General features: G+C 38.1%; 1 protein-coding gene across 7 annotated transcripts in view; it reads left to right on the forward strand.

Annotated features, from left to right (window-relative positions):
* The window catches only part of foxp1b (forkhead box P1b), a 199,016-nt gene that overhangs the window by 74,205 nt on the left and 105,089 nt on the right, over nucleotides 1-19,722 (forward strand). Inside the window, exon 1 of one of the 7 annotated variants that reach the window (XM_056253696.1) lies at nucleotides 7,149-7,239. The exons of the other annotated variants lie outside the window; for them this stretch is intronic. The gene's annotated coding sequence lies outside the window, so the exon portion shown is untranslated. Of the gene's footprint in view, nucleotides 1-7,148; nucleotides 7,240-19,722 lie in introns of those variants that run through there. 7 annotated transcript variants of the gene reach the window in all.

Genomic DNA, 19,722 nt, shown 5'->3' on the forward strand with positions numbered 1-19,722 from the left:
TATACGTTTTTGCAAAGGATTTGCATATGTCAGTGTTTAAAAACCAGTTTGAGGTGCAAATTATAATGATAATGATGCTGAAGTATTACATACATTTTTGGATTTCGGATTTTGATAATTTTACACACTTTCAAACTTTTTAATTTATCATGCACTTTGGTATAACGCAAAATTACTTGCCTATAAATTCAATTCAGTCCACTTTCCAACAGAAATACATGTTTACTTCTGTATGGATGCCTGGTATAATCTTATCCCCACTCAACCACACTTACATAAGTTAAAGTAAGTGTATATCCACTTAAACTCTGAGTACTTTTTCAGAGAGCTAAACAGCAGGGGAAAATATAATATTTGCATGCTGTGTGGCGCCTGCCAAGGGCTAAATTGGAATGCCTCTGAAGATCATACACTTGATTATTTACTTTATTTGCCTCATCCTCTCGTTTTACGGCAACCACAAAGATGGAAATTCTGAGGTAACACCAAATGAAAAGTTGTATATTGATGCATGTTAGGGCGCAGAGGTGGATTAGGGTCCATGTAATAGCTCTTCCGAGTACATTTTATTGCTTACTATAAAAAAAAAATGTAATTCTTTGTATCAGCATCAGGTTGAAAATTGCTTTGTATTAGCATTAGCATTTGGTAAGCCCCTAATTCCCCTGTTTCTACAGCTGAGTGTGTTTCTATGCATTTACAAGTGCTTCCGATTTGTAGGAGTTCACTTAAATCTCTTTTTCTGCCAAAGCCATGAACATAATAAACAAGCCAGCATGGCTAAAGCGCCACACGGGGGAGATTGCTAACGAGAAAGTTAAATGCTTACGCTAGTCACACAGTTGTTTATGCGCCCGTGTGCATAACTCCAGAGAGGATTTTAACTGTGCTGTAATAAAAAGTTTTTAGAGCGGTAACATCTTGAACTAAAGAATTAGCATTAGCTTCTTTTTCTGTTAATTATGAAATTGTCAGCATTTTCTTACAAAGAAGTACTGTGGAAGTGTCAGATGTAAATATTGTATGGAGGATTAACACAATTACATATAGCAGTATTACCATGGTGTCCAAAACATACTTTTTTCTTTTTCTTTTTTTTTTATAGTATTTTTACCGTTTATAACTTGAATATAAATTGAATAACAAAATGATGATGTTTGGAAACAGTTGAGGTCACAATGACAGAGGTGGAACAGATCCAAATTGGCATTTTAATTTTTTGATGCATTTAAAACTGGCTACCTTTCCTTGCAGTGCTCCGTGCTTTTAAAAAAAAAAAGTCACGTTTTTTTTTTATTTACTTGATGAAAGTGTACTTCTCTGAATGCATATTAGAAAATCACAATTACAAATCCATTATGTTTTTCATGGTATTGATAACTTAATGAATTCTGCTCTCTTAGAGGTGGAAAGGCTTTGATATAGTTGGTCTGCCACTGCGTCGGAGCGAGTCTTCGTGACAGGATCTTTGTACTGAATGGAAGTGATGGCAGTCAGGCTGGCAGCAGTCTCTGCTTCTGTCAGAGGAGTTGTCTTCAGAGAGATGAAAGGAAATCTGTCCACAAAAACGCTCCGTGAGGAGTGTGCGAGCGCGAGAGTGTTTGTCACGTATATCACAAAGCTCTGTTTGTCTTCTTTTCATCTGAAGACATTCGCTGTTTTTCCTTTCTTTCTTTTTTTGCATCACTTTTCTTCAATTTCTTCATCCAGCTGAAAGGAGATGACCGTATTTTAAATGGGTCAAATTGAATGAAAGAATGATTTTTAGGTGGTTCTTCCAACATGAAATGTATGCATTTGCTTAAGCTTTTTTTTTGCTTAAGTGAGGTTGACTGTTCTTTCCCCCCCAGTCGTTTTGTTTTCTTTGTACTAGCAATGCAAATACACCACACGGTTGAACTCATTTTGGTAAGACGAAAGTGAAATAATTAGCACATTGTTGAACATAAGCAGCTAAGCCATACTCTATGGGCTTAGTCTTAGCTTGCCTTCCTTAAAAATATACCAGATCAAGTTCATAAATCATCATGGAAATTGAAAGTATATGTCCTTAATGACTTACACAGGTTGATGTTTATTGTTCTCTATCTGACATTCGCTATATTCATGGTCAATATCATTTTGGCAGTGTCTCGCTGCTGTATTTATTTGAGGAAGCAAAATCCCTTTTAGGGATGAAGCACCTGGGCCTGGCCGCTTAATGGAATAGCTTTAACATTAAGTAAATAAACAGCTTGCATTTGAAAGGTGTGTGTGTGTGTGAGAGAGAGAGAGAGAGAGAGAGACAAAGAAAGACGGGGAGTGTATTTGTGCTGTGGGTAGGAAAGGAGATACGCCTACACTGGTTAGCTGAAGTTTTGTTGTGTCTTTTAAACTGTAATAAGAGTTTGACTTTGGACTTTGTTGAAGGTGAAATGTGTGATTTCTTTGCCACTTTTGGCACCAAATGGAATTGTGAAAATATTGTTAATGCAATTACTGTAATTTCCTTTGTACGGGAAAGTAATTAACTGATTTCACAATGGCATATATCAGTGGTATCACTTTGGTTGGTGATTTATGCAAAGTAGGGATGGGGCCGATCCGATCCAGTATCGGTATCGGGACCGATACCAGCGTAATTCACGTATCGGATTTTCCCGATCCAACCTGCGGAGATATCCGATATCCATGAGCCATGTCTGCGCTTTAACGTAGTCTGCTGAAACGATCCAACCTGCGGAGATATCCGATATCCATGAGCCATGTCTGCGCTTTAACGTAGTCTGCTGAAACGACTCCAAAAGTGATTCCCGCGGCCCGCCGGCTAGTCTGCTAGCTGGCTGCAAACTGTGGAATGGATATCCTGAACGGAGGTGCGGCTCAATGAGACACAGAGACCCCCCCTCAGGAAATCCATTCCGCAGTTTGCAGCCAGCTAGCAGGATAGCATTGAGCTGCCAACATGTTCGCTGTGTGGAAATCCTATGGTGGAAATACTTCACACTGGAAACACCACAGCAGAGCAAGACAGCAAAATGCAATGTTTGCAAAGCCGTATTAATTAAACCATTTGTCTGTGATGCATGTTTGCTATTCGCAGTCCAGAAGAGAAAGAGAGAGATCTCTCACGCGGTGCCACAGCGCGCACAACACGACAGCCCATCAGCATGATCGGTGATTGTTGTAAAATGCAGTCTCTACTGTTGCTAAATTGCGGGACGCTTTTAATAATAAAAAAAGCTATTAAAAGCACAAAAATCTGCGCAAGAGAAGCTGTTCCCGCGTCGCGCGCTCCGAAACAGACCGCAACGAGACAAGCACATTATACTTTGGGCTTCATATGCACGTCTAAACGATCAAATGTAGCCTACACAAAAATGTCAAAATGACCGGCTTGGAGATTCACTTAAACAGTTTGTCTAAAATGGACGTAGTTATGGAAATAGTTGGGAGAAAACATGGTGCACTCGTTCTTAAAGGGGAAGCAGTCTAATAAACATGCTGACGATTGCTCCATTACTGAGAATCAAACAACAAAAGGCAAAGAGAAAATCACTCACAGCTCTTGAATGAATAACTTTAGCTTTAATAAGCATAAATCGATCTATGATAAACTTTGCAGTGCTATTTTACTTTTGATTACTTTATTATAATTATTTTTAGACCATACCTGAATAATGTTAGTAGACCTTCCTGAAATTAAAGCACTGTGTAGGCCTGTATAATGTGTATCTTTGTTTAATTGTCTATCTTTTGTTTATCTATTGTTTAATATATATACACTCAACGGCCACTTTATTAGGTACACCTGTCCAACTGCTCGTTAACACTTAATTTCTAAGCAGCCAATCACATGGCGGCAACTCAGTGCATTTAGGCATGTAGACATGGTCAAGACAATCTCCTGCAGTTCAAACCGAGCATCAGTATGGGGAAGAAAGTTGATTTGAGTGACTTTGAACGTGGCATGATTGTTGGTGCCAGAAGGGCTGGTCTGAGTATTTCAGAAACTGCTAATCTACTGGGATTTTCACGCAAAACCATCTCTAGGGTTTACAGAGAATGGTCCGAAAAAGAAAAAACATCCAGTGAGCGGCAGTTCTGTGGGCGGAAATGCCTTGTTGATGCCAGAGGTCAGAGGAGAATGGCCAGACTGGTTCGAGCTGATAGAAGGGCAACAGTGACTGAAATAACCACTCGTTACAACCGAGGTATGCAGCAAAGCATTTGTGAAGCCACAACATGCACAACCTTGAGGCGGATGGGCTACAACAGCAGAAGACTCCACCGGGTACCACTCATCTCCACTACAAATAGGAAAAAGAGGCTACAATTTGCAAGAGCTCACCAAAATTGAACAGTTGAAGACTGGAAAAATGTTGCCTGGTCTGATGAGTCTCGATTTCTGTTGAGACATTCAGATGTTAGAGTCAGAATTTGGCGTAAACAGAATGAGAACATGGAACCATCATGCCTTGTTACCACTGTGCAGGCTGGGGGTGGTGGTGTAATGGTGTGGGGGATGTTTTCCTGGCACACTTTAGGCCCCTTAGTGCCAATTGGGCATTGTTTAAATGCCACGGCCTACCTGAGCATTGTTTCTGACCATGTCCATCCCTTTATGGCCACCATGTACCCATCCTCTGATGGCTACTTCCACCATGTCACAAAGCTCTAATCATTTCAAATTGGTTTCTTGAACATGACAATGAGTTCACTGTACTAAAATGGCCTCCACAGTCACCAGATCTCAACCCAATAGAGCATCTTTGGGATGTGGTGGAACGGGAGATTCGCATCATGGATATGCAGCCGACAAATCTGCGGCAACTGTGTGATGCCATCATGTCAATATGGACCAAACTCCCTGAGGAATGCTTCCAGCACCTTGTTGAATCTATGCCACGAAGAATTGAGGCAGTTCTGAAGGCAAAAGGGGGTCCAACCCGTTACTAGCATGGGGTACCTAATAAAGTGGCCGGTGAGTGTATATATATATATATTGACATACATGCATACATACGTACATATCATACTTGCCTGTAGAGAGGAGTTTATTTCAGCATCATATAAAATCAACAATAATGATAATAATAATATTAAAGCAAACACAGCTCTGGTATCGGAAAAGTATCGGTATCGGCCGATATCCAAATTCAGGTATCGGGATCGGATCGGAAGTGAAAAAATGTGGATCGGTGCATCCCTAATGCAAAGGTCCTACTTTTGTATTATTTCTATGGTTTGTAAGTTAGCATTTTTCAAACTGAGGACAAACTTTCAGGGTGTCTGCTGAACATTTCAGAAATGATTCAAAATCCATTGATTCATTTGATTCAAAATAGTAAACTGAAAATCAAAAAAGGTTGTAAAGGAACGAATCAAATATGGAAATAATACTAGACTACAATATTTAAACTGTTGGGTATAAAGTATAAAATGCAATATATTAGAGGCCTGCAAACAGTTTGTGGTTATGAAAGGGGCCCTTGGTTTAAAAGAAAAGTCTTTGAATGCTTTGCTTTGAATGAAAAATGTCTTTTTTTATGGGGATGTTATCACTTTTTAAATAGCTCTCTTTGCACTTGGGCTGTAATATGTAATTTTTTGGGCTAAAAAAACTGAATAATATTAAAATTAATGTTATTGCATGGACAAACTGGCATGCATTTTACTTGTCACTTCTCTGGTTGAAGTCTTCTTCCCTGTAGACTAAAAGCTAATTCAACATATCAAACAAAAAAAAAGTGAACAGGCACGTTAAAAGCAGATCTGTTTACTGTGTGTTTTGCAGCAGGTCGAGGACTGGCCGCTTTAGTTGTTATTCATAAACACAGTCCTCCCAAGCTCGGGGGAGGGAGGGAAAAAAGAAAAAGAAGACTTGGAAAAAAAGAGAAAGAAGCAAAGAGCTTAAGTCCAGGACTGAAAACAGGAATGACAAACACCATTAGCTGAAAAATTTCCATCTCATTGCAACTATGTTATTGTTTACTTTAGCATACACATCCTAATATGGCTTCATCTCTGTTAAAACAGTGCAGAAGGAAGGCCAGGGGCCCGGCCCAGGGTAGGGGCCTTTAAACTGACACTTAGACGATAAGAAACATATCTCACAGGCCTTGCCCTCTCATTATTACATTATTCAACCTTACCCATGTCTATATTTATGCCTTTTCCCTGTTCACAGCCATTCATATTTCATCTTTTCCTCATGAGCTTGCTTAACAACGGTTTGTTTACCGGTTTCCTATTGGAACAGGAAGTTGGGGCAGGGCATATCAATATAGCCTTTAGTTGACATTACAGTCATAATTTGCTACTTGCGGACACAAATGAGTGTAGGACGAATCTTAATAAATATTTCTTATTCAATATTCCATTTTATTTTTTATTTTATTATTTTATTTTATTTTGGTATAATGATAATTGGGAAGAAAATGGAAACAGGATTGGTACGACCGTCTTAATTGTCATTAAAAATATGATTCTAAATTTGATCATTTATAAAAAATGGTCTAAAAATTTAAAATCAAATTTATAATCAGTATTTTATTTCTATTTATTTATTTATTTTTTATTTAATTTATTTACTTATTTATTTATTATTATTCATTTTATGATAATTGGGAAGAAAATGGAAACTGGACTGGAAAGATTTTCTTAATTTTCCTGAAAATATTATTATAAATGGCCAAATTTATAATCATTTTATTTTATGATATTTGGGAAGAAAATAGAAACAGGACTGGAAAGGTTTTCTTAATTGTCCTGGAAATATGATTTATAAATTTGGTCATTTATAGAAATGGTCTAAAATTGTTTTAGACCATTTTTTTTTATAAATGGCCAAATTTATAGTCATAATCAAGTTTATTTCTTTCTTTTAAATTATTTTATTTATTTATTTGTATTATTTAAAATTGTTATGGTTATTTCTATCTTTAGTTTTTGGATGAAATATTTTTTTATTTTTAGTAAATTCATTAGCATATATCTCTCTCTGTTCTTTCGTCTTGTATCTCTCTCTCTCTCTCTCTTTCAGTCTTTCACTCTTTTGTTTGTTGTGGTTGCCTGTTCACTGGTTGTCTGTGTTTGTCTTGTTTAGGTATATATCAGCAGGGGATAAGGGTTGGTGTGTTTCAGAACAGATTAGTGTAGTCACAGGTTGTGCCCCTCCTGTCACCGCTGCGCCCTCATACACGGGACTCTTCAAGCGCTATATGACCAATCAAGCTCTTTTATCTTCTTCTCTGATTGGTGAGTAACTTTAGGACCTTTATTCTGCTCATGTCTGTAACGTGTTTAAGAATCCTGTCGATTTAATGAAGGTTTTCAGAACACATGGCTTATGTGATTAGTCAGATGAGCCTTCATCAAAGGGACGATGAAAAACGTTAATGCCAAGAGAAATGACAGGACATGCATATGGCTTCTTTTTTTATGTGTTTTTACAGCAGATCCTTCAGGAAATGGCCCTTAAAGGGTAGATCTGTTTTCGCCCTCTTCCTTGTAGGTTAAGGATGTGGCCGGCCTCACCTCAATCCTAAAATCCTCATGCTTATGATATTTGCTCAGCCTTATCTGCAGCTGTAGATGAATGGCATTCTGGGACATTGAGGAATGTTGAAGGTCATCCACTGTAACCTTATATCTGAATCAAGCTGGCGCTTCAGTGCAGGCTCACCTTATCTGTGGGAATATTGTCAAAACATGGATTTAAATGGAGATTACAATTGTGGGGTGTTTTATTTTACTTGTATTTTTTTTTCTTTACCTTTAGGTTTGGAGATTTGAAATGTGCACTTTTTTTAATATCAGTTTGCAAATGAGCTTTACATTTTTGGAAATGTCTATTTGTCGATCGTTCTGTCGTTCATACTATCTTTCTGTTGATCGTTCTATCATTCTGTTCATTCTATCTATCGTTCTGTCTCTTTCTCTTTTCACCTATCTATCAATCGTTCTGTCTGTTTTTCATCTATCAATCTATCTATCGTTCTGTCGATTGTTCTATCGTTTTATCTGTCCATCGTTCTATCTGTGTCGATCGTTCTGTTGATCGTTCAATCTATCGTTCTGTCTGTCATTCTCTTTTTTTCATCTATCTATCTATCTATCTATCTATCTATCTATCTATCTATCTATCTATCTATCTATCTATCTATCTATCTATCTATCTATCTATCTATCTATCTATCGTTCTGTCGATCGTTCTATCGTTTTATCTGTCGATCGTTCTATCGTTCTGTTGATCGTTCTATCTGTGTCGATCGTTCTATCATTCTGTTGATCGTTCAATCTATCGTTCTGTCGGTCATTCTCTTTTTTCATCCATCTATCTATCTATCTATCGTTCTGTCGATCGTTCTATTGTTTTATCTGTCGATCGTTCTATCGTTCTGTTGATCGTTCTATCCATGTCGATCGTTCTATCGTTCTGTTGATCGTTCTATCCATGTCGATCGTTCTATCGTTCTGTTGATCGTTCTATCTATGTCTCGATCGTTCTATCGTTCTGTTGATCGTTCTATCTATGTCTCGATCGTTCTATCGTTCTGTTGATCGTTCTATCGTTCTGTTGATCGTTCTATCTATCGTTCTGTCTGTCATTCTCTTTTTTCATCCATCTATCTATCTATCTATCTATCTATCTATCTATCTATCTATCTATCTATCTATCTATCTATCTATCTATCTATCTATCTATCTTTCAATTGTTCTGTTGATAGTTCTATCTGTGTCGATCGTTCTATCATTCTGTTGATCGTTCAATCTATCGTTCTGTCTGTCATTCTCTTTTTTTCATCCATCTATCTATCTATCTATCTATCTATCGTTCTGCCGATCGTTCTATTGTTTTATCTGTCGATCGTTCTGTTGATCGTTCTATCGTTCTGTTGATCGTTCTATCTGTGTCGATCGTTCTGTTGATCGTTCTATCTATCGTTCTGTCTGTCATTCTCTTTTTTTCATCTATCTATCTATCTATCTATCTATCTATCTATCTATCTATCTATCGTTCAATTGTTCTGTTGATCGTTCTATCTATTGTTCTGTCTGTCTTTCTCTTTTTCATCTATTTCTGTCTGTCTGTCTGTAAATCAGTGACTATATTTTGCTGTGAAGTGTTTTGCTACTTTCAGGCTGGAATAAATTTCTTTGATTAGGTTTGGTTGTGTGAGAAATGCCATATGAATAGGGCCACATAGATTAATTTTTGGTTCTTTTTTTCCAAACGCTGTCTGGCTCAATCCTGCCTAATAAGTGCACAGACAGATACACTATCGTCACCTCACGGAATGGAGGCGTATGGACATAAGTAATCCGTATTGATTTTGACATTACAATGTTGTAAGTGATAACTACGTTAACAGGCGCTATAAAACCAAAGCCCTAATTAGGCCGTATTTCATACTCGCCATTAGGTAGGCTTTTTAATTCAACGATGATACCTAAGTGATCAATTTTCCCTGCGTTTTGTGTTTTAGAAAAAGCAGTGTAAAAAGCCAGCTTTGTCTTTGAGGCAAAAGGGAACGGCATTGTTTTTAACCTCCTCTTAATGAACTTTGTGTGGCCGTTGTTTGCAGACTTCAAGGTCGAATTCGTAGAATGGCTGCACATTTTTTGTAAACATGTTTACATGCAGACATGTGTCAATACAGTAAATGTGTACAGGCTCAGAGAGGCCATACCGGTTAACTCAGTGTTGTTGTTTTTTTTCCTGATAGTATTAGCACCTTATATGCACATGAGTCTGTTTGTGCAAACGTCTGTGTGGCCAGGCGCTCATGCACCTGCAAAAAAATATAGTTTCACAACCCCATAATGATGCTTCTGCTCACAATGAGCATCTGTTTGTAATCTTGGGCCACAAGTGTTAAAAAAAGAGAAAAGAAAGAACTAAAGGCAAAACAAGAGAGGAATGCTTAAGCAGCAGTGGTATTAAATATGAATTAATGGAATGAAGCCTAGACACGGCTGTAGCGACAAAAAAAAACATTAATAAAATTTATGTTACTGGCACGTAGGTACATTTGGACTTAGTATCCTTTAATTAGAAGTGAGATATTAGCATTTCATAGGGATTTACACAGAGAAGACACTGCCACAGACAGGAGCACTTTCATTCCGCTCTGTTCTGCATGTAATGAGCGGTGTCATTAGTTGATGGAGAGGATTCTGCCCCGACTCTACCTTGAAAGGCACGTCATTTACATACTTCTTAGGAACACAGTCTATAATGGATTCCTCAATGAATAAAATAAAACAGCACTTCTTTAAAATTTCAAGAGTAATGTGCACAGGCTCTGATTCGTTTGTTGGTGTGGTTTGGCTAAGTCAATTGAGATGAAGTCCTGGCGGGTTGGTGAGGAGAGATTGACTTATGTTTGAGAGTTAAGACCTCAGATTTTGCTCTGGGAACGGAGAAGTGCGTCATAAATTCGGAATGAGATCAATAATGTGGTGACATGAAAGTCTTAAAGCTGCGGATCAAAAACAGGGGGAACGTATGACACAAACTATGTTTGTGTGATCCGTCGAGTCCGGGTTTGATGGTTTTTGTGGGATGATTTGGGCTGCAATGCTGTCATTTCTGGTGCAGTTGCTTTTGGTAGACGGCAATAGTTAAATGTCATTATTCATGATAATTCGACTGGAAAGTGGAGGTGTTTTCCTTCCACTTTCAAATGCAAGTTTATAAGCCCTCAGATGTCATCCCTCCCCCATCTGTCTCACGTATTACTTTCACTTTTTTCCCCCCTCTTCCACCCAACGAATCAGCAGTGAAGTGATTTTGTATTTTATTGATGAGCTCCAAAGTGGCAAGTGTAGGAAATGGAACCTTTGATCAGAGCGTCTCTAGGAAATGGAAGCTGAGGGTGTGAAGTCCGCCAGGTGAGACGCATCCAGCCTCTGTAAGCCACTCCCTCGTACATTCGAGCGAGACAAGAACCCTCTCACCCTCTTCCTGCCCTCCCACATCCCCCCCCCCCCCCCCCCCCCCACCACCACCACCACCGAAAACACATATTTGTTTAGGTTGTTTTCACTCCTAGTTACATGAGCTCAGATTACAGCTTTTCATTAGCGAAAATTGGGTATTTGTTTTAAACTTTAACCAGTCACTTTGATATGCTAATTACGCTGTAATTTAATTTGAGTCCCGTAATGATGATGCCGTTATTATGGACATAAATGATGCAGTTAAGCAGAGAGTAATCTCATTTGCATACTGTACATGCCAGTAAATTAAAGCCTTTCCTGCTTGGCTTCAACTTTAATTTTCCACTTCTTTTCACACAGCCTCTCTCCCAGCCCTCCATCTAATAACAGGCCTTTGCTTGTTTGATGTGGAGAGCCGCTGTTACGCTCCGAGTCTAGTCACAATATGTAATACATAAAGGGGGCTCGTTAGCACACTGAGTGTGCCTCTAAGATGCTGCCATTAATAGGAAGAGGTAGGTCTCACTTCGGGCTTTTTTCGCAGATACTTGCACCCCCCGATATTCTTTTCTCTTCGCTGTCTTTTTGTATTTTTTCAGTTTTTGTCACCTTAGAAAGAAAAGGGAAAAAAATATATATTAAAGAACTGGAGGTTAGCCGTTTTGCGGCAGGCGCCGTTGTTTTGATCATGGAGAAGACTGATTGGTTTAAAGGACGATTTGTGTGCCGGTGCATGATTCATGGTCATGGGATGAGCAAGGTGCACGTGTTTATTAAATCCCTTTTTACCCTATCACGTTTATGTTGACAGCTCCTTAATGCACTCGCAGTAAATCCTACGATGTCGCCGTCTTAATTCTCATAATTGATTTTTTTTCAGTTATTTATGTATATCTTTTTTCTGTGATTTAAAAAAAAAAATATATATATATATAATTTATATTATATATTAAATATAATATAAACATATATTAAACCATAAAATGTCAAATGTATTTGTTTTAATGGTTTTATAGGCTGTTTGAGTCTCATGGTTAGTTGATATATAGCCTTGTTGGAAAACGAACAAAAAAATAAATAAAATAAAGTGATCCTTTTTGTAATTTAAGAAAGATTGCCCGAAAGTCTGTCTGTCTCTCTCTCTCTCTCTCTCTCTCTCTCTCTCTCTCTCTCTCTCTCTCTCTCTCTCTCTCTCTCTCTCTCTCTCTCTCTCTCTCTCTCTCTCTCTCTCTCTCTCTCTCTCTCTCTCTCTCTCTCTCTCTCTCTTTCACTGGGTGGAGGGGATATTTTATGGACTTAATGCTGACAATACAATTGCCCTTCAGCGCGAATGCTTTTCCATTTTGTACCATAAAGAATATTATTTTCCTGCCAGCCAATTTTCTCCGTTAGTCCCTAATTGGCTCCATAAATCTGGTGGCGTGGAGGGTGAGGAATGTTTCGGTGTCGCAGAGTGTAATCCTCACCCTTATTTACCAATTCATTAAGATTCATTGATGCAGGATAGGGTGAGAGGAAATGACAGCATAAATCAGGGTTCCAACATAATGACCCTAATCAGCTGGGAATTGCAGAAAATGGCATGATGAACTATGTCCTTGCGTTAGTGCCCACTGTACGTTGTCATTGCGCTTGCTTTATGGGTGGGACGCATCTCCCTGACACGGACTGTATTTAACACAAAAAAGAGTTGTTAAAAAGCCGATTCCATTAAAGCGCTCATCGGTTTCACGCGAGGTCTTTTGCCGTTTACCCCCAGCATGCCCTTTACCTTTGGTTTAACTGCTTAATGGAAGACAGGGGACTCAACCCTTTCTTTTTAACCCTTTCAGTATACTGTATTAATATGTTGTATCTTAATATACAAACCCCTATAGGAAGAGGTGCATGACACCAATATGGCAGAACGGATGCCATATGTCCGCTCATTTTCTAGTAAACATTCAGAAAGATGTTTCACTTTTGAGCACAAGTCTTTAATTTCGGCACTGGCACCTCACAGCTGTGCAATATCCCTTTCTCGATATTGGCTAAGTCTGCAGGATGGAAAGTAGGCCTATACCATGTTGTGGTTTGATGTCTGTGGTGAAGAATCTTAGTTGTATAAAACTATAGAGAGGTCATGTGATTCCTGAATGCTGCAAAGTAGTCTTTCGGGGTTCCCCTATGGTTTTTGCTTTTGATCACAAGACGCAAGCTGTGACGTCAAATGTTTTCGTGCAGAAATTAAGTTTTGTGCATGCAAGCTCTGAAAATTGCTGAGAATTATACAGCATGTTTATACCCGATAAAGCCAAACGACTAGTCGATCAGCATGATTTGTGCCTATTGTGTATTCTGTAATCAACACAGTAAGAATCAGAAAAAGTGTTTATAGAGTGAATGTGTTAACATTTTCTTGTCATGTATTGACAAATCAGAGGGTAATTATGGTTGTTATTAGATCGTTTGATGATAATTTCTCATAAAAACTTAACAAACTGCAACAGTTGGCCAGTTCTGCGTAGAACTTGCTTATCTTGAATTAACCTTTTGCTTTCTTTCTACCTTGTTTGAGTGTTTTTTTGTTTTTGTTTTTTACAATAAGGTCACAGTGAACCATCTCATAAACTTTTATGCGTGCCTTATTTTATTTTTGCTGCTTTTCAGATGCCTTTTTAGACCTTGTTTCATTGTTATAAAATTTCCTCTTAATTGTGTAGTTTTGACAAATTATGCAAAAATTGTGAATATATTAATAATTTGGGTGTTTTTTCAATTCATAGTAATGATTCATATCAAATGTGTTTTTTCAATTTATAGTAATGATTCATATCCATTACAGAATGCTGCCAAACAAGACACATTGTTCGAAATGTGATGGAACTGACAAAAAAAAAGCGAATTCATGTTTGTGTAGTCAAAAGTATATATTTCATTTACTTGTTAATACATTTTATATCATTTCAATAAACTTTTTCAAGCATTTAAATGATGATTAAATTTGCTATATATTTTTTTTTGCAAGCAATGATGTTCATATGCTACTGGGCCTGCAAATTAGGTAGTGAGTATTCAGGTTTCCTCTGCTTGACTGTAGTTATGTTGTTGCCTTTTTCCATTAATGCCAATTGACACTATGGCAGTGCAACTGGGTAATTTACCCCCAAGATAATGTTTCTAATAATACAGGCCCTCTCATGGTTTAGACTGGAAATATTAATTAGACAAAGTTCGCGGAGGCTAAACTCCCCATCCCACAAATACGCGGTTGACACATTTCCTCTGCGCAAAAGTCCACGTTCGCTCCACCCACGGGAGGGCTCGTTGCACGAATTTCAAGTAACAATGATTAAAAATATATGACACACTTTTAAATAATATTAAAACAATATGCACTTTGGCCAGTCCCAGAGGATGCGGGAGATTGAATGCCTTGTTTTCTTTGCCGAGTGCGTGCGGGTGTTTGACAGTTGTAATTTGTCCGTTGTGCTGTGGGGCCTTTTGAGTGAAGGCCTCCTTCCCCACGGCTCGATGCCTCACATGCGTACGGTTGAGACCCGACTCACGGTTACTGAGTCTTCGCTGCCGTGCTAATCATCCCAAGCTGTCTGTGAACCAATCCTTCAATGTCGCTTGAAGGAGAGTCGCTCAGGAGTTTGTCGTAAACCGCTCATGACTGTAGTTCCACATCCCAAAATTGGCCTTTCTATCCTGGTAGCGGCTGCATTAAAACTCATTAGACTTTTTCTTATTTACTTTGGTCTCTATTGGCTGTTTCGCTAAAAATACCGTGGCCTGCCTTACTTTTGTGCGTTCCATCATAGTCTTGGCACAGCAGGGCCTTAAACGCAGCGCAGACTTTGTCGTAAATTCATTGAGGAGGCAAACTGTTTTGTGTACCTCTCGAAATTATACATCTATTTAGCCTCTCCGCTGGAGTTGTCTTCCGGTTGACGGCATCCTGATTGTTCATTTCTTGTTCATTTCTCAAGCTTGTAGTGTGATAATGGGTTCCTATTTGTTTGAATCATTGTGCGCAGCATTAAGGAGCACCGGCACTGGCTTGCGATGATGGTCTGGTGATATGTTTCAATCTGGATTTCACGCGCAAGGATCTTATTACGTTTCTCTCAATGTGTAATAAATATATGTTTAGACCCCTGTATCACTCGTTTTTGTAGCTCTTCAGAGTAGGGATAAATCGATTTGGAGAGGTAAATGAAATGAATGTGAGAGCGGTTGGACTGAGAAGACAGCAAGTTGAAAAAGCAACTGTTTTTGAAACTGAAAAGGACTTTTTCAATACTTCAATACTTCGGGACTTGCCACTCAGAAGAACACTCTACTCACCATCTTGATGCTTGAAAAACGAACTCTTCTCTTTTAATATATTTTAACCCTTTGGGGTCTGAGGTGTTTTCTGGGCCCTGACGGTGTTTTGACTTTTGTGCTTTTTTCAGTTACACTCATAAAAAAAACAAGGAACTTACGCTCACTATCAATACTTGCAAATGAGTATCAATTTTTTTAGCAACATTTCGGTCTCACGATCTTCATCAGGCATATCATTCAGTTACACTCATAACATTTTTCATGGCTTAAGTCATATTACACAAACTGTGCTACAGTAATAGTTTATTCCTGTGATGGCAAAGCTGAAATTTCATGATGAACATCATCAACATCACTGAACATGATCCTTCAGAAAACATTATAATATGCAGATTTGGTACTCAAGTAACATTTCTTATTATTATCGATGTTGAAAGCAGTTGTGCTGTTAATATTTTTGTGGAAACCATATTTTATTTCCAGGATTATTTGATGAATAGAAAGTTCAAAAGATGTTTTTGTATCAATGTAAAAGTCTTCACTGTCAGTTTAGCCTGAGTTTCAGTTTAATGCATCCTTGCTGAATAAAAGTATCGATTATGCACCTCTTCCAGTAGATATAATGAAGCATATCCAAGCTTCTGTTTTCAAGGAAAGAGATTTGTGCAGTCAAATTCCCCAAAAGGACAAAAGCACCATACAAATTGTCCATATGACTCCACTGGTATATCCCAATTCTTCTGAAGCCATGTATTTGGATTGACTTGAGGTTAAGTCATTTTTAGTTGAACTATCCCTTTAAGAGAATAGTTGTTTATGGCTTCACCACCTATCAAATACTTGTTTTGTACTGACTTAGTCAATACCATTGTGAATGTTAACAGTACAATCAAACTCGACGCATTGTCATTGTAAATGGAGTATAGACAAGAACCCACAGCCACAATTGATATGTTCCAAGCACTAGTTACTGAGTAATTGACTGGTAATGTTTATCTGGTTTTACAAGTTTCTTGGTGCTGTTTTCGTGGAGGCAATAAGGATGATGCAGCGTGTCTGTTTGTTCCGCAGACCGAAGCCGGACGTATAGGAGGAACGTGAGGTCCTGTTGAGTGACACATTCCCTCCCCTATCTAGTTCACATTCACGTTGGCCGTTAGCAGCTGTAGCCCACCCGTCCTAATGCTTCTTTAAATGTCAGGAGAACGACTGTTTGTTTGTCTTGAGTTTGTTTATTCAAGACGGGCTGCATTTGCATTGACCTTGCTATCCATACATGCTTGTCCGCCGCCTTCCATTCTCTCTGTTTCTCTAAAGAATGTTTACATTTCGGCTCGCCCTCTGTGTAACCTATGGGATCTGTTGATCATTCCACCTGGTTAATGTTAAATTGCTCTTTGCGAGAAGATGTGTTTGTTCATAAACAGAAAGAAAAGGCCCTGTTCTCCCCCTTGTTTACCGTAGTCATGGCAGCAATCAGTTATTAAACAAATAGCGAGCTTTGTTTGTAGGAGCTGCCGGACCGGCATTAGCCCTACAAGGTCTGGAAGCAAACTGAAGAAAGCACAAAAGAAAAGACGAAACCCGTCTGTCCAAACGTGGTGGGGTTTTGTTCTCAGATTGCCACCACAGTAGTGTCGAGATATGTTTCTGGCCTGGAGAGGCCCGCTGAGATTAGAGGGGCTGTTTGGTCTCACTGTGAGATCTACTTTTGGCAGAATGTCATTGCTGCTGTCATTTCCTCTTTGAGAGGGTGACTAGCAATTCTTTTCCACGAGGGCGAGTTGCTAGCCCTGATTGTGCCAACACATGTGAATGATGCAAAGTTGTGCCTTGAGACGGAAGACCCAAACCGAAGGTAACACAATGCTTGATATCTAGCAGAGATAGTGATAGACAGACTTTTGAGGAGGCTTGATCGCGGTCATAAGTAAACTTATTTAAAAACGTATAATTTTACTTTTTTTAAAAAGATTTTTAAATGTACCCCTGGGATTTATTTAATGTGTGTGTATTTATTTATATATATATATATATATATATATATATATATATATATATATATATATATATATATACATACATTTTTAGATTGTAGTCTTTTAAAAAGGCATCTGAAATAATAAACTAATTGCAATGTAGTGTTGTCAAAAATATAGATTTTTCGATACTTATCGATACCGAAATATCTTAAACTCTTCCACAGGATACACAATACCAGCTCTTCCTCACGCACTTGTTTCATTTGGTCTGGATGATTATTGTTGGTGTTACAGGGTTTAAATTTCAGCGTGGGATTGCACGTATTGTGCATAATTTTACTCATTCTCGCAGATTTTGTGCTCACGCCCAAAGTTCGCGCACATAAAGCCAAATATATTGGCTATATATAATGGGTCAGTATACAGTAACAGTTTAATGGGTCTGTGCGTCAGGTTTTAAAGTGACAGCAGCCTAATATACCGGCTGCCAAATTATGAGATAATATTAAAAATACCCATATGGTTTTTCCCTATGGTATCAATGTCAAAATTGTGGCAAGTGAAAATGCTGAGTGGCTAGTAGCTTTAGAAAACCACTATCCACAGTGGCTGATGAGCAAAAAAGTTTGTCAAGTACTGTGTATATAGTTTTGTTTTTTGTTTGTTTTGACCAAATAGTGTCGAATTTTAATATTGTCCATTTATTGATTTATTCACCATAAAATGAAAATAATTATCAGCTTATCAATATCGATCAGAATCTTTATATCAGTTAATTTCTACATTCACATGAATAATTGGTAACACTTTATTTTACAGTGTCCTTGTTACATGTTAGTACTTACCATAGTAATAACAGTAAATTATGCATAAACATGCAACTAACCCTAAACCAAACCCTATAGCAAGCACTTGTTGTTAACAATTAATACTCAATACTTGAATATATGATTACACTATAACAATGACACCTTAAAATAAAGTGTAACCGAATAATTGTACCTTATGGTTTGTGTCCAAGTTCCAAACAATACTGCATTATTTTGTAATATATAAATCATTTTGGGGTTGAATTTCATGCACAACTATATTGCCATATAAACGTTTAGTGTTAAAAATGTCACACACTCACTGTACTGTAATATTAGGTCATAATTTTGTTCATACTACCCATAGCCAAAATACAACTGTCTGCGTTACTCATCATGAATCCTTGAGAAAAGATAAACCTCAAGATGCTCTCACACCTTTTCAGTCAAACAGATTATTGTGTTGTCTAGACAAGCAACAACATTGAACCTAAACAACAGTGTGATCATGGGCTTTTGTCGACCTTATTGTGACTACTTATCTGAAGCGTAAGAATGTTGTGCTTTTGTTGAGCGCTTGTGTAAACAGGGGTGGTGTGAGAGCACAGACTTGTAAGAGCAGGTGGGCTTTCATAACTTACCGGAATGACAGCATCTTTTTAACGTTGATGGAGTCTGCTTTCCGGCCTGGTGCACGGCACACACAAACAAACTCTCGCCATAAACACACTCGCAGTCAAATCCTGGGAAATAATAAATAAGGGATAAAAGCTCTTGATTTTCTGTATCTGCTCATGCTTTTATGTAGGCCAGGTGTGGTGCGCACATGATTTGGTGTGTGCGCTCGCAATATCAGATGAACCGAACAAAACGTCAACATGCACAAATTCTGACCTTGTTGTACTATCTGTTGTTTGTTCCAAACACTTGTTGTGTTTAGCAAGCAAGCGTTTTGTGGGGAAAAGGCGCAGACATCTGATGATGGAGGTTTGTTTGGTAGGTGCCTGATGGCGGGGGCTTAATCTCAGGGAATTTCCATTATTTTGAAGTTTTTGCCTTTTCTTTTTATTTAAAGCCACCATAAACACTGTAAACAAACCCATCTGTTTCTTGTCAACTCTTGTTTGTCTGTTATTCGTGTTTATGTTGTATGCCTTTTTTTGTACCAAATTCAAGACAGAAAGTCACAGGCAAAGAATTGCACTTTTGTTATCAAAATGGGTCGAATCTCAAAGCTGGAATCATAATGATGAGACACTAAAACAATAGCTTAATTCATAAAGCCATTGACATTATTAATGCCCTTCCACTAGATTATTTTTTCCCCTCCATCTATTTGATATTTGTGATGGATAACAGGCATTTTCTTTCATCCTTTTTTTTTTTCTTTTTTTTTTTTATCGTGATATTGCTGCTTTTGAATTATTCCATGGTGAAATTTAATGAGAAACTAGATTTATGGGTTTCATTTGTTTGTCAATTCCGAAATTAATTGGGTGTTAATTTTAGCTGGCCCTCTTCAGACGTGGAATTGGGCGCGTGTGCATTACTTTGCATTCGTTGCAGCTTCACGTCTTTATTGTGGGTCACTAGTTTCGCATACATTAAAATAGCCCCCCGGCGCATTCTCATGATTACTTTTAGAGATGCCACGCATTCGCAAATTTACGCCCTTCCTTTATAATTATGAA

This window comes from Rhinichthys klamathensis, unplaced genomic scaffold (genome assembly GCF_029890125.1).
Source record: "Rhinichthys klamathensis goyatoka isolate OS25496 unplaced genomic scaffold, OSU_Roscu_1.1 h1tg000109l_1, whole genome shotgun sequence".
Lineage (NCBI taxonomy): Eukaryota > Metazoa > Chordata > Actinopteri > Cypriniformes > Leuciscidae > Rhinichthys > Rhinichthys klamathensis.